The sequence below is a fragment of the Leopardus geoffroyi genome, chromosome E3, assembly GCF_018350155.1.
Source record: "Leopardus geoffroyi isolate Oge1 chromosome E3, O.geoffroyi_Oge1_pat1.0, whole genome shotgun sequence".
Taxonomy (NCBI): Eukaryota; Metazoa; Chordata; class Mammalia; order Carnivora; family Felidae; genus Leopardus; species Leopardus geoffroyi.
This window is the reverse complement of record NC_059340.1, coordinates 10,611,049-10,624,507: the sequence shown is the minus strand read 5'-3', so window position 1 is coordinate 10,624,507 and position 13,459 is coordinate 10,611,049. Positions and strand designations below refer to the sequence as shown.

The following is a 13,459-nucleotide window of genomic DNA, read 5'->3' as shown; positions in this document are numbered from 1 at the left end:
CATTCATTCCCTCAAGCAGCCATTCAACAAGTATTTGGGTGCCAGCCCTGGGCACCAGGGAATCAAAAGCAAGCCCCGGTCCCTGCCCTGCCCTTAGGGCACCTGGGGAGACAGATGTGGAGCCTCTAAGTGAGATCAACGTTGGGACAGAGGAAGGACAGGACGCCACGGGGGACACAGAGGTAGCACCGAGGCCAGCCCTGGGATTACAGCCCGAGGACCGTCAGCGTAGTCTTCATGGAGAGGAAACAGGCAAATCCTACCACCGGTATCCCCGACTCTAGGCAGGGCCACCAAAGGAAGTCTCCCACCCCCTCAGAGGAAGGATGCGAAGAACCTTCCAGGGAAGACGAACAGCTCATGCAAAGGGCATTCAGGAAAACTGAGGGACTCAATGAACCGGTCGAGGTGGCAGTGGATGGACGGATGAGTGACGGAACCCAGAACAGGGATGGACCAGGCGATGCGGTCTGTGGCTCCAAGGTCACACTTTTAGGAGACGAATGCCCCATGGCGTCACCCTGAGATCCTCACCTGGGGTTTCTGACCACCCCCCCGGACTGCTGCCAGACTGTGCAGGCGCTGGCTGCTGGGGACAGGCTGTGAGAACATCTGCCTCCGAGACCCCCATCATTATGTCTGCCTTTCCGACTATCTCCAAGCATCGAACACTAACATCCGCCACTGTGCCGGAAGGCGAGCCTGGCTCTGGGAGAGACTGCCTTCCAAGAACAGATAAAAAGTATTTGCGATGAGCACACTGCACATAAACGACCCTTCCTCTAGCACCTGCTGAACAGTCCTCTTAAGTAGGTTAAACGTGTCTCGACAACGCTGTCGTTAAGACCCAGGGTTGCCACCCTCGGCCCCAGGTCTCCCACATTTTATTTATTTCGTTTTTAAACTTTATTTATTTTGAGAGTGAGAAAGTGCATTTGCAGGGGAAGGGCAGAGAGAGAGGGACAGGGAGAGAATCCCAAGCAAGCTCCGTGCTGTCAGCTCAGAGCCCCATGTGGGGCTCGAACTCACGAACCACGAGATCATGCCCTGAGCCAAAATCAAGAGTCTGACGCTGAATGGACTGAGCCACCCAGGTGCCCCTCCCACATTTTAAATGTACCAGCAGAGTTCCAACCTTTGCTTGTTTCCTCTGCTGGGGTCCTCTGGGACCCTCTGAGTCACAGCCTCAACTTTCTAGGTCACTCTCCTAGCGGGCTGCAGAATGGGGTGTGGTCTTAAGCCTCTCAAATCCCAAAAGCAGGTGGGGGGTTCTGACATCCCCTCATCTTGGAGCCAAGTCTGTCCCTTGGTCCAGTGGTCCCTGTTCGGAAGAGGTCAGAGTCTACCTCAAACCCTCCTGGGCTCCCACAGTGGGTGGCTTGGGATGGGCACCTGACCACCCATCTTGGCCACCCCTGCGCCCAGACCATCCCCACCAGCAGCCACCAGCCTCCCAGCCACTGCTGCCTCCTGCTCCGAATAAATAATCAATGCCAGTGCCCTTTTCCTTTGGGAATGACACTGCTGAAATAAATGGCTGCTTGGAAGGCACCTCCCAAGCCCCGAGGACCTGGGCAGTGCCGAGGAGCAAGCAGTCCCAGCCCGGAGGCCACCAGAGGAGGTCAGAGCAGCTTCTGGCCACCTCTTCCTTCCACTGTGAGCAGCAAGGGAAGGCCCCTGCCAGTGCCCACTCCTCGGTCCACGCCTGCCCCTCACCCAGCTGCTAGGCCCAGGGCAGCCCCACGCCCCCCACCACCAGGACCCCACTCCATCCAAGGACAGCGCTGCCCCCACTTGCCTGGCAAGGAGACCCCTGCGTGCGGAGTTCCCTCACTTCTGCCGTGATGGGGGACACAGGGTCCTCCCCCCACCCAGGTCTGGTCCAGGGAGGTTAGGTCACATGGCCAGATGTCCAGGAGGGCAGAACTCTCAGCTGCAACGTCCCCCTTTGCCCTGGGCCCAGGCCAGGGCATCATCCCTGTCCCTGGCCACACGCCGGGGCCGGAGCCCAGGAGAGGCACGGAGCCCATCATTTGGAAGGACTCAGGATGGGGGGGTGGGCATCAAGCACCCCGTGACGCTCCACAGGCCTCCCTGCCCGTGTGCGGGAACTCAGAGACCACCTACATGCGGGGCACCCCCAACTTGCTCCTCTGAATGCTTTGTGGCCCCCACCGCCATCCTCTGAGACTCTTCCCCGCCCTCCTCCACAGGTTCAGCTGCCGCCACTCAGGCCAGCCCCCTCCCCGGTGTACCCCAACAGGAACCACTGTGCGGGGCAGTCCTCGCGGTGTCGGACTCAGCCTGCGAGTGGGGGGCACCGGCCGGGAGATGGCCCAGCCCGAGGAAGGTGGGGGGCGGGGGGGGGGCGGGGACCGGCGGCCTTCCCAGCCCCCTCTGCTCCCACACTGGCGCCCGCCGCCGCGGGCAGCACGACTGACCTCATTCGCCAACTGCAGCAGCCTGCGGGCGCCCGCCGCCCGCCCGGGACGCCCCCCACCTCCGGAAGGACCGGGGGGGTGACAGTTCCCGGCTCCCACCCCCCTCCCGGCAGGTGAGGGCGGCCGGCCCTCCCCGCCGCCACCACCCCCCCCCCCCCCCGGCCCGAATTATAATCCCAGTCACGTGCCTCCCAAGGCACCCGAAAGCCGGACCCAGATTCTGGAACACCTTGAGGGGGAGGGGCGGGGGCCACGGGGGTGGGAGGAGAAGGGGAGAAGGGCCTCGGCGCCCGCCCCCCGCAAAAGTTTCTCCTACCTTGGAGGATCCCCAAGCGCTCCTGCCAGCGGCGCCCCGGCCCCGGCCCGCGGCCAGGACTCAGCCTCCTGCCGCTGCCTCCTTAATTAATCCGGGAGAATGGGGGAAGGCGCGGCGGAGGGAGGCGCGGCGCGGCGCGGCGCGGCGGGGGGGCGGGGGGCGCGGGGCGCGGGGCGCCGGCCGGGGAGGGGCCGCGGCGGGGGCTCTCGGGCCGGCCGGGGGGCTGGCGCTCGGCGGCCCCCACCCCCGGCGCGGGCTGCGGCGGAGGGCGGGGCGCGGCGCGGGGAGCGGAGCCGAGAGCGGGAGCGCAGGGAGGCTCTTTGTTCTGTAATCCCAGTAAGATTGCCAGCCATTCGCCCCGGCCCTAATCCCAGCCCCGCGCAACACCACCCTCCATTGGCTGCCATTTACATACGGGATTAGCCCGCCCGGCCCGCCCCGCGCCCCGGCCTGGGCACCGCGGGGGGAGCGCCGCGCCCCCGCCCCGCCCCCGGCGCCCCGAGCGCGCGCCGCCCCAGCGCCCGCCGCCAGGGGGGCCTGCGGGAGGGGCGCCCGCGGCCTCGGCGCCCCCTGGCTGCCCGGCGACGCCCCTCCGCCTCCCCAGCGCCCCGTCAGGGGCGGATTAGGAAGCCGGGACGCGGGGTTCCCGGGGCGCAGGGTCAAGGTCACTCAGCGGGCGCGGGGAGACACCCTGGAGCAGGGCCCGGCGCCCTGCGCGGCGGAGGCAGCGGCGGCGGTGGAGAACCGAAGTCGTCGGCTGACTGGTCACTCCCACCTTGCCCAGGTTGGCTTCCGGTGGCCGGTCCAGGTACCTCTTTCAGCCTTTGTCCCCGGGGATGTGAAGGAAGGCAGTGGCCTGCCCAAGGTCGCAGCAGATCCAGCTGGAGGCTCCAAGGCCCATCTTGCCTGGGCAGCCCTCCTTCTGATCCCCGACTCAGGCGTTTGCCACCCCCTTCCCCTACCATACCAGCCGTCCTACGGAATCAGGGAGCACACCTCTCATCCTGTCCAAAGCCGCGCATCTTCATTCAGTAGAGGGAGTGGTGCCCCGAGCCCCGTGCTGGGCCCTTGCTATGCTGGGCACTCCTGGGAGGGACACGAGGCAGGCAGGCCCCAACCCCAGGGAACCCCTGGCCTAGATGGAGAGAGCCAGATGGAGATTGAGAACCTTCGAGGTCCCAGCAAAGCCCACGGAGTCTTCCCCCAACCTCCTTGGGGCCCTGCTGGGCGCACAGCGGGCACTTGGTAAAGGATAAACTTGGCTGGGCAGGTCTAGCCCACAAGCCCATCAGACAGAGCTTTTTTGGGGCAGGCCAGGTCCACAGTGCCCAGCCCAAGGCCAAGCCCAGAGGGGCCCCTGGTGCCCAGAACGCCTTGCCCACGGTGTTGGTCAGAGGAGTGGGAGTGAGGAATGAGGCCACAGAAGCCCCCTTCATCACACACTGCCTTTTGCCCTCTCGGGGGTACCTCCCTATCCCCCTCATCACCAGAAGGCCTGGGGGACATCCTGACACCCTGTTGTTGTACTGGCCTCGTTTTACAATGAGGGGAGGTGACCCGTTTAGGGACATACAGCATGTGCATGGCGCGGCTGGGACTGTCTCCATAGCCCCCGTTGAGCCCACTGGCCTACGGTCCATCCATCCAACTGCAATGGTGGTAAGGCGTGGCCTCAGTGGGACCAGCTGGGGCAAACTGGTCAGGAGGGGCTGGCTGGGCTGTTGGTTTCTAGGGAGAATGCTTTCCAGACCCCCAAGTCCTGGGGCAGAGTGCCGGAAGCCTGTGTGCCCCAGGGCCTGGAGGAGCTGAGAGGCCTGGTGGGGAGGGAGTACCGGTGTGTGCTCACTACTGCCCTCTGCAGGCAGAATCCAGAGCAGCAATAATGCGAGTGGGGTGTTGCTGACGGATGCCCTCTTCCAACCTCTGGGCTGTTCTTCCCCGTCCAGAACAGCCAGTCTGCCCCCAACCTTGCCCAGGCAGACTGGGGGGCAGCGGGCCACAGCAGAAGGCCTTGGCCCGGCACGTCTAGGCCCTGCCCCGCTACGTGTGACTAGGGTATGACCCCTGGCTTCACATTCATTAACTGTATGTCCTAGGCCAAGGCGATTGCCCTCTCTGGGCCTCAGCTTCCTGATCTGTAATATGGAGCCAAGGTACTCCTTTCTCTGTGTGATGATTGGGAGGGCTGAATGACATGTGCCACAGGGGAGATGCTTAGTGTAGTGCCTGCTGGGTAGTAGGTACTCGGCAGGGAGTAGTTCTCAATTTTTTAATTTGTTGGCTTCTTCTAGGGGCAAAGCCCCACTCAGAGTCTTGCTGGACCGGGTCTTCCTGCGGAGGTGAGGATTCTAAGGACAAGGTCAGGGGCATTCCATTTTTGTCAAGTTCGGTTCCTTCCCTGGAGAAGGGCAGCAGGAGTTCCCTCAGTTGGGAGGGGAGTTAGGTTGAGAAGTCTTTGCTGGTGGCTGCTCCCCGCCTATAGGAGCCTCCACTGGCCTCACCCTCCCTCAGGCCTGGCTGCATCCCTGTCCTACACAGATGTGGAAACTGAGGCTGCTCTCACTGCCTTCCCCTTCATAACCTGGAAGTCAAGGACTCCTTCCATCACAAAGCCTCTTCCGTGCCCTCGTTCATCCCACCTTCCTGACAACCCTTCCGGCAGGTGGACCTGACAATCCCCATTTCACAGATGGGAACGTAAGATGCCAGGGCATCTGCGGAAGTGAGTGTGTACCTGTGCATCCTGTCAGTTCAGGGACTCCCCGGCAGGAGCTGGTCTCTCTCTCCTGGCCCAGGGCCTATATCCCAGGGTCTTGGACCAGTAGACTGACCAGAACTGCCCCCAGGGACTCAGTTCCCTGCTTCCCTGGGGTTTGGGCCCAGTCCTGGCTCCGTGACCTCCTGTGCGCATCATTTCCTTTCCCACGATCTTGGCCACGTCTCTTGGGTCCTTGCTCCTTGGAGGTAAGACTCCAGGGAGTCATAGAAGAGATAGAAGGACAGCCTCCTTACCTTGGGGCAAGCCTATGGGGAGGAGCCTAGGATATGCTACCCTAGACGTGACCACAGGGGCCAAAGGTGAGGACAGTGAAATCAGCACCTTCATCTCACCGAGGGGGGAAGAGCTGACACAGCAGCCCAGCGGTGCAGGTTGGGGATGGACCTCAGGGCTCCCGATCCCCAACTCGCCACTCCGTTTTGCCATCTCTGTGGGTTTCCTTGGATTTTCAGGAAATGATTTTAGCTGATAATTAGTATTCATCCTTTAAAAATAAGACTCAAACGGTTTCTGGAACCAGCTATGCCTCTTTCTCTTCAGAGCATGCCTCCTGTTCCATCGTGGAAATCAAAGGGAAAATAAGATTCAGTGTATGGAACGTGCAGGACCCATAGAACCCGTAGCCCAGATGGTAAATGTTATCCCTACCGGCCAGGGTGCTCAGGTGATATGGGGGCCGCATGGCACCAAAGGGTAGCTGATGGGCTTGCTTGGGGACCTCCAAATCCTCCCCCCGCCTCCCAAGGCGGGCCATCCCCCAGGTCACCAGCAGCAATTCTTTTCATTCCCAAATCTTTCTTTCCGTGGCTTATCCAGGCCACCAAGGACAAAGATCATTTCCTTCTCTGGGGTATTTGATCCGTAGAGTCACCTCTCAGAGTCCTCCGAGGCTTCCGGACCCCAACAAAATAGAGCCCACATTCTGGGATTTCAGGCACCGAAGCTGGCAAGCTGGGGTGGGAAGCCAGGAGGTCTTCCGCGAGGACACGGGCAGATCTGCGCTTCAGCCTCCCAGGCCCCAGGGTTTGGCCCTGGTAAGTAGTCTGGGGCAGCGCTGGCCAACAGAAATAGAACGCGAGCCACAAATGCACACCGCAGAGGAAATTTTAAATTTCCTCGTAGTTTGCAAAAATGAGAAAGGAACAGGTGAGATTAATTTTAACGATATATTTTATGTAACCTGACATATCCAAATTGTATTCGTTTGAGCACGTAATAATATTTTTAAAGACTGAGATGTTTTCCGTCCTTTCCCTCGTACGAAGTCTTCGATACCCAATGTCTGTTGTAACACAACACATCTCAGTTTGGACAAGACAGGCTTTCATATGTGGCTGGCGGCTAAGGGGTCACCTGGAAGCGTGGTCTCAGCTCGCTGCTGATTTGGAAGATCCTGGGCCTCAGGTTCCTCGCCTCGTGTGCCTGTGAAAGGTGCAGGTCCGGGCCCTTCCAGGAGATGTGTTGGCTCAGACACTGGCCGGGTGGGAGAGAGGCCCGGGGACTTTGCACTGCTAACCCTAACCCTAACCCTGGCTCTTGTGATACAAGGTCAAGTTTAGGGAGCGCCGTTCAAGCTCTGGTGTCTCTGATTTAACCACACTCAGCCACGCAGTACTGGCTCACTGCCACGTCCCTTGTGCCACGGGGCACTTGGTGCTGGCTCTCTGTCACAGGCCTGGCATCTGCCTGGATCAGACTGGCCCTGAGATGGGAGGGCCTGGGTTGTATACCAATGCACCCTGTCTGTACTGGATATCGTGCAGACCCACACCCTGAACCTGGGGGCTCTGGGCCGGCAGCTGTGGTGTGTGCAGCAATGAGCCAGAGGGGGCATCCACCTCAGTCTGAGGCCATGCCCCTGACCCCATGGGGAATAGGGAACCAAGCAGACGGCCCCCTCCGGCCCCCGTGCCAAAGGCCCACTGGGCCAGGGCCTCGGGGCTCGCTAAAATATTTCTCTCCCACCTCGGGATTTTCTGGGAACCCAGGGTCCTCACCCCCAGGAGAAGGGTCCCTCCTGGCCCCCCCCACCAGTCTTCCAAAACCCTCTTCCCCCAAAAGAGGGGTCTGTCCAGGCCTTGGAGTCAGATTTTAGCTTTTGCGTCGTGGAAGGAAAGCTGGCCTTTGCACAGTGTCCTGAACCCAGTGCCCTGCCTGTCCCCCACGGGGCCAGCCCCTCTTCCGGTAGGTCTCAGCCTTCCTGACCTCACCGGCCAGGCTGCCCGCCTAAGTGCCCTCAGGCACTCTTGAGTCCTCGGCCCGGTTGATTTTACTCTGGGTGATGCTTATTTGCTCCCCGTTGGATTCACCCATTCAACCCAAAGCTCAGGTAAGGGAGGAGGTGGGACGGACACTGTCAAGCACCCTGGCCAGTGAGTGTACAAACGTCTGCGAAATGAATGAATGGATCGACACGGGCCTCCTCTGTCTACTGTCAGGTGCCTCGTTGATCTCTGTTTTCTCCCTGTATGTTTCTCTCCATCTGTTTGTTGCTGTCTTTGTAGGTCGCTCTCTTCAACACTACCCCTCGCTCTCTGCACCCCCCTACCTCACGCCTCCTCTCTCTGCCTCCTCCTCCGACTCTCCGCTGGAATCTGTCAAGAACAGAGAGAGGCATGTAATTGAGTTGGGGCCGTCTCCATGGCTGCAGCCGTGGAGTAACTGAAAGATCAATTCGGAAAGACTGTCTCTGTAATAATTGCGCCTTAATAGTTTCTGCGCGGCAGAGTGGGGCTTGGTGTGAGGCTGTCAGGACAACCTCGGGACCCTGGCAGGAAAAGGCCACCTGGAGCCCCCCCCCCCACCCGCCTCGCCACCCCCCTGCAGCCACCGTATCCCTGGGCCAGGCTCTGGAGGGGACTTGGCCTCAGCCAGAAACAGGAGGGGAGTGGGAGCAGGGGAGACAGGCCGGTCTCACCCTGCCCACACACACAGCTGTCCCTGCCCCCTGCTCTTACCCACTGTGCCCCGCTCCTGTTTATAATTTATGCTTATGATCGGAATTATCAGCAATAATGATAACATGATTATAATTGCCAAGCTTCCTGGCTCAATTGCAGCTCTGTTGGTAAATATTATGATAGAGAGTAGCGTGAGGTCACTGCCTCCCAGGGCTTGAGGGATGGCGTGGGGGATGGTAGCACCCCGAGGGGTTGCATGGTCCCTCCCTCGCCCCCAGCCAAGCCCCCACCCCCCCAACCCCCGCCCTCTCCAGAGAACTTGCGGCTGCTCGACCATTGGCTCATCCGTTTTAACACCCAACAGTCGTCCCTGCTTAAATCTAACTTAAGTCACTCCTGCTTTTAGGCTCAACAGGAAGCATTTAGAAGCCTGTGGGGTGTGCAGGACCCCATCTGTCACCCCACCAACAGAGGGCACTCCAAGGCTGTGTTGTGACTTCTGCCTGGAAGGCGAGGTGGCCCAAGGATGGTCCTTCCACACCCAAGTTGGTGTGACTGGCGATTCAGTCCCACAGGAACTCAGAGGCGGCCTGGGGTCCTGGCGGGGGGCTAAGGGGCAGGACAGGGCCACTGTCCCAGGCACAGTTCCCTGGGGAACAGGGGGCATCTCCTGCATCCAGGGGCCTTCCTTCAGGAGAAGCGAGTCTGGAGGCCCAGGGTAGGAGCCCCTTTGAGGAGCACCTGGGTGGCTCAGTTGTTTAAACGTCTGACTCCTGATTTAGGCTCAGGTCACGATCTCGTGGTTCATTTCACGAGATCCGGTCTCGCGTCAGGCTCTGTGCTGACAGCACGGAACCTGCTTGGGATTCTCTCTCTCCCTCTGTCTCTCTCTGCCCCTTCTTCGCTCACGTGCTCTCTCTCTCTCTCTCTCTCTGTCTCAATTAAAAAAAAAAAAAAATAGCCCCTTTGAGAGAGCCCAAGACAACCCGAGGCCTGGGGCGAGAGGTGCCTAGGGCAGCTACCCAACAGCCCTACTCAGAGCTGAGCCAACTCGGTCCATGGAACCAGGCCTTCCCTCGGCCTGCGCCCTCCAGCCTCCGGGGACTGCCTCATTCTCTGCTCTGTTCGACTGCTGACGTGCTCAAGTACATGTTCAGGAGAGGCTGGTGACACTGAGAACCCGATGAAGTCCACGAGCAACAACAGCAGTGCCCAAGGGGAAGGCCGAGGTGGCAAGGACAGGACAGCCTCCGTGGGCCCCTCTGTGGAGGCGGGGAGAGGCTCAGGACCCCCATTTATAGCTGGGGGCTCTGAGGCTCAGAGCATCTCCCCAAAATCACTGAGCAGCAAGAGGCAGGGCGAGCTCTGCCCCAGGCCCGCGTGTGGCAACTTCAGGGACAGGACAGAGCTCGCCTGGCCCCCAGCCCCTGACTTGCTGCATTATTCATAAGCCCGACATTCCCGCAGGGGTAAACATTCAGGAGGAGCGTTTCAAATCCACTTTCCTGCTCTGAAAATAAATAAATGAGCAGAGAATGCCCGCGCGCTTGGAGGCGGTGGGCCCAATGCGGCACAGCCCTGGGAAAGCTCACAGATGGCCTATTTCTGTCCCCTCACCCGGGGCCCCTGAATGGCGGGCCCGAGACCCACGAGGTTGGCCAGCTGAGTGTGGGCCAGATTTCAGCCCCAGTCTGTCCTCTCGGGACAAACCACCTAATCGCTGAGGCCTCGCCTGCCAGGGCCCCTGAGTTTGAGCCTCGGACCCCTTGAAGTCTCAGAAGGGGCGGTGTCCCTCAGGCGACAGATGGGGGCCTGTTTGCTCCCATTGGAGACTCTTTGTCTTTGTGTCTGTGCTGTGCAACTACAGACAAGTCCCTTCCCCTCTCTGGGCTTCAGTTTCCTCATTTTTAAATGAGAGGAGTTCTCTAACATTCTAACGAATTCCCTCCAGTTTCATCCTAAGTGGTGTCCATCTGAGCCAGAACCAAAGAGAGCCAAGCGATAAAGAGAATGAGGTTGTCCAGCGGAGTGGTGAAGAGTGCCAATTCTAGGGGCGCTTGGGTGGCTCAGTAGCTTAAGCGTCCGACCTCGGCTAGGGTCATGATCTCACAGTTCATGAGTTTGAGCCCCGCGTCGGACTCTGTGCTGGCAGCTCGGAGGCTGGAGCCTGCTTTGGATTCTGGATCTCTCTCTCCCTGCACCTCCCCTACTCGTGCTCTGTCTCTCTCTGTCTCTCAGAAAAATAAAACATTAAGAAAAAAAATTTTTTAATGCTAATTTTAGCCCTGCCCCTTGCCAAAGCTGTGTGTCTTTGGGCAAATAACCTCACCTCTCTGTGCATCAGCGACCTCACTGATCAAACGTGGGCAAGGAGCGTGCCCACCCCGAGGGGGTGCTGTGGGAATGAAATGAGTTCTGTAGGCCAAATGGTCAGAACTGTTCCTGGCACGTATAAGGCCCTGTGGCATTGGCTGTGAGTGCCCCCGCTACCTGGCCTCAGCACCCCCAGCCCTCTGCAGCCTGAGGGACCCTGGCGGGGAGGAAAGCCAGACACACTGACATGTAGACCGCCTGCTCCAGGCTTCTGAGGTCGGGCAGCACGCGGGCAGGCAAGCCGGGGCCACACTCAGCTCACCAGGGCTCAGTCCCACCTCCGCGGTCCGCTGCATCTGCCTGGACCAGAGCCCCTTTCTAATTTGCTCAGAGGCCACCAGCGCCCTGCCCGCCGGGACTGCCTTAGAGGTGCCCTTTGACATTTGCGGACATTTGTAGTCTCCTGCCCCAGCTCCTAGAGCGACATCCGGCTCTGAGAAACCCTCTGCCCGGGCCCACCCACTAGACCTGGAACTTCGTGTCGTTGCTGACGGCCAAGACCACCTCGCGCCAAGCTCTTGGTCCTTTCTGGCCAGCTGTCACGTCGAGGCCAGGGCTCTGCTCCGTGTTCTTCTCGGCTCTGTGTCCTGCCCCTAGAATACTCCCTGCCTAAGTAGGATCAGTAGCTGAGTGTTCACTGAATGAGGGGTGGTGGGCCTGGATCTGGAGTGCTGGGGCTCCCCCCCGAGGTCCTGAAGGCTTCGTGGAGCCACTGCTCAGGGGGACACACATGCCAGGGCCAGCCGGGCACTCGGAACCCCAAGGCTCCGAGACCAACGGCCACTGGGTGTCCTGAAAACCTCCTTGTCTGCCCCCCCACATTCTTTTTTTGTTTTTTTGTTTTTAATGTTTATTTATTTTTCAGACAGAGTGCACGCAGGGGAGGGGCAGAGAGAGAGGGAGACACGGAATCTGAAACAGGCTCCAGGCTCTGAGCTGGCAGCACAGAGCCCGACATGGGGCTGGAACCCACGAACTGTGAGATCAGGACCTGAGCCGAAGTCAGATGCTCAACCGACTGAGCCCCCCAGGCACCCCCATACTTTAATTTCAAAGTACTTCATTGCTTAAAAACTGCTAAGCCTCACCTGTGCTCTCAGTAACCACTGATCACAGATCATCGTAACAAATATCATAATAACGAAAAAGTTTGAAATCTTGTGAGAATTGGGGTGTCTGGGTGGTTCAATCGGTTAAGCGCCTGATTCTTGATCTCAGCGCGGGTCTTGCTTTCAGGATCATGAGTTCGAGCCCTCCCTTGGGCTCCACGCTGGGTGTGGACATAAACACATAGGAAAAGAAATATTGTGAGAATTACCAAAACGTGACCCAGAGACACAAGGGGAGTGCGTGCTGTTGGAGAAAGGGCGCCAATAGACTTGCTCCGTGCAGGGTTTCCACAAACCATCCGTGTGTAAAAAACACAGCATCTGGGGCGCCTGGGTGGCTCAGTCGGTTAAGCGGCCGACTTCGGCTCAGGTCATGATCTCGCGGTCCGTGAGTTTGAGCCCCGCATCGGGCTCTGTGCTGATAGCTCGGAGCCTGGAGCCTGTTTCAGATTCTGTGTCTCCCTCTCTCTGCCCCTCCCCCATTCATGCTCTGTCTCAAAAATAAATAAACGTTAAAAAAAAAATTAAAAAAAAAAACAAACACAGCATCTATGAAGCACGATCGAGCACAGGGGGTCTGTATTTCGTTCTTTCTCCGGCAATGGAAACACTGTCCCAAACTTACTCAACTCTGTCTGTTTCACTTTTTGATACACATGCATTCGACCAACTGGCCTCTCCCTTTGGTTGATGATGTACAGAGGAGCCTTGGACACTTTGTGAGACAGCCATCCCCTTCTTTCCACATCCGGAGCAAGTTGGAACAGAAAGGGGGCCTCTCGAGGCTGTCTGTCCGCAGCCCTTTGACATGATACGTGTACTTTGTACTTCGAGTCTCACCGAATTCTTGCTCATCGTGGAGTTCCGAGCCCGTGGGTCGTTCCCAATGATGAGGACCACACCCCACGCGAATATGGTGGCATAGGACACGGGCACACCGTTCTAAGTACCCCCTCTGTCCCATTCATGCTCATTGTCCTAGTGGACTTCACCAAAACACACATCCAGGGGCGCCCGGGTGGCTCAGACAGTTAAGCGTCCGACTTTGGCTCGGGTCATGATCTCATAGTTTGTGGGTTCGAGCCCCGCATTGGGCTCCGTACTGACAGCTCAGAGGCTGGAGCCTGCTTCAGGTTCTGTGTCTCCCTCTCTCTCTCTGCCCCTCCCCTGCTCACACTCTGTCTCTCCCTCTCAAAAATAAACAAACATTAAAAAAAAATTTAAAACCCCATGCACTCAAAGATAAAATTTTTAAGGATTTTAAGGCTGCAGCGACAGAGCGTTTGACCAAGCACAGAGCCCTTCTGAGCTCAGTGTCCTGGGTGGCCCAAGAAGCAGGCTGTGCCAAGGAGAGCACAGGTGGCCACACACTTGTTTGCACAACGTCGGTGCCCACCTGCAGGACTGCCATCACCTGGGGCCCCCGCCCCAAGGCCGCTCAAAACCATTGCCACCAGCGGGCCTCCCCGAGTACTGGGCCCAAACTTCTGCTTCGGCTGGTTTACGTTCCCACCCACTCCCCCACCGTCTCCACCTCCCCC

At 59.1% G+C, this 13,459-nt stretch overlaps 1 protein-coding gene and 1 long non-coding RNA gene across 6 annotated transcripts in view; one reads left to right on the top strand and one right to left on the bottom strand.

Moving 5' to 3' along the window:
• The window catches only part of GTF2IRD1 (GTF2I repeat domain containing 1), a 123,497-nt gene extending 120,573 nt beyond the window's left edge, over positions 1-2,924 (bottom strand). For 2 of the 5 annotated variants that reach the window (XM_045460137.1, XM_045460138.1), the window contains exon 1: positions 2,758-2,920. The gene's annotated coding sequence lies outside the window, so the exon portion shown is untranslated. Of the gene's footprint in view, positions 1-2,757 lie in introns of all 5 variants that reach the window. The other 3 variants (XM_045460135.1, XM_045460136.1, XR_006708030.1) reach the window with 2 other exon arrangements.
• A 57-nt stretch (positions 2,925-2,981) lies between these two features.
• Positions 2,982-8,577, top strand: LOC123588831. The gene is made up of 2 exons (XR_006708029.1): positions 2,982-5,479; positions 6,077-8,577. It is a non-coding gene; the product is annotated as an uncharacterized LOC123588831 (long non-coding RNA).
• Positions 8,578-13,459: the final 4,882 nt, after the last annotated feature.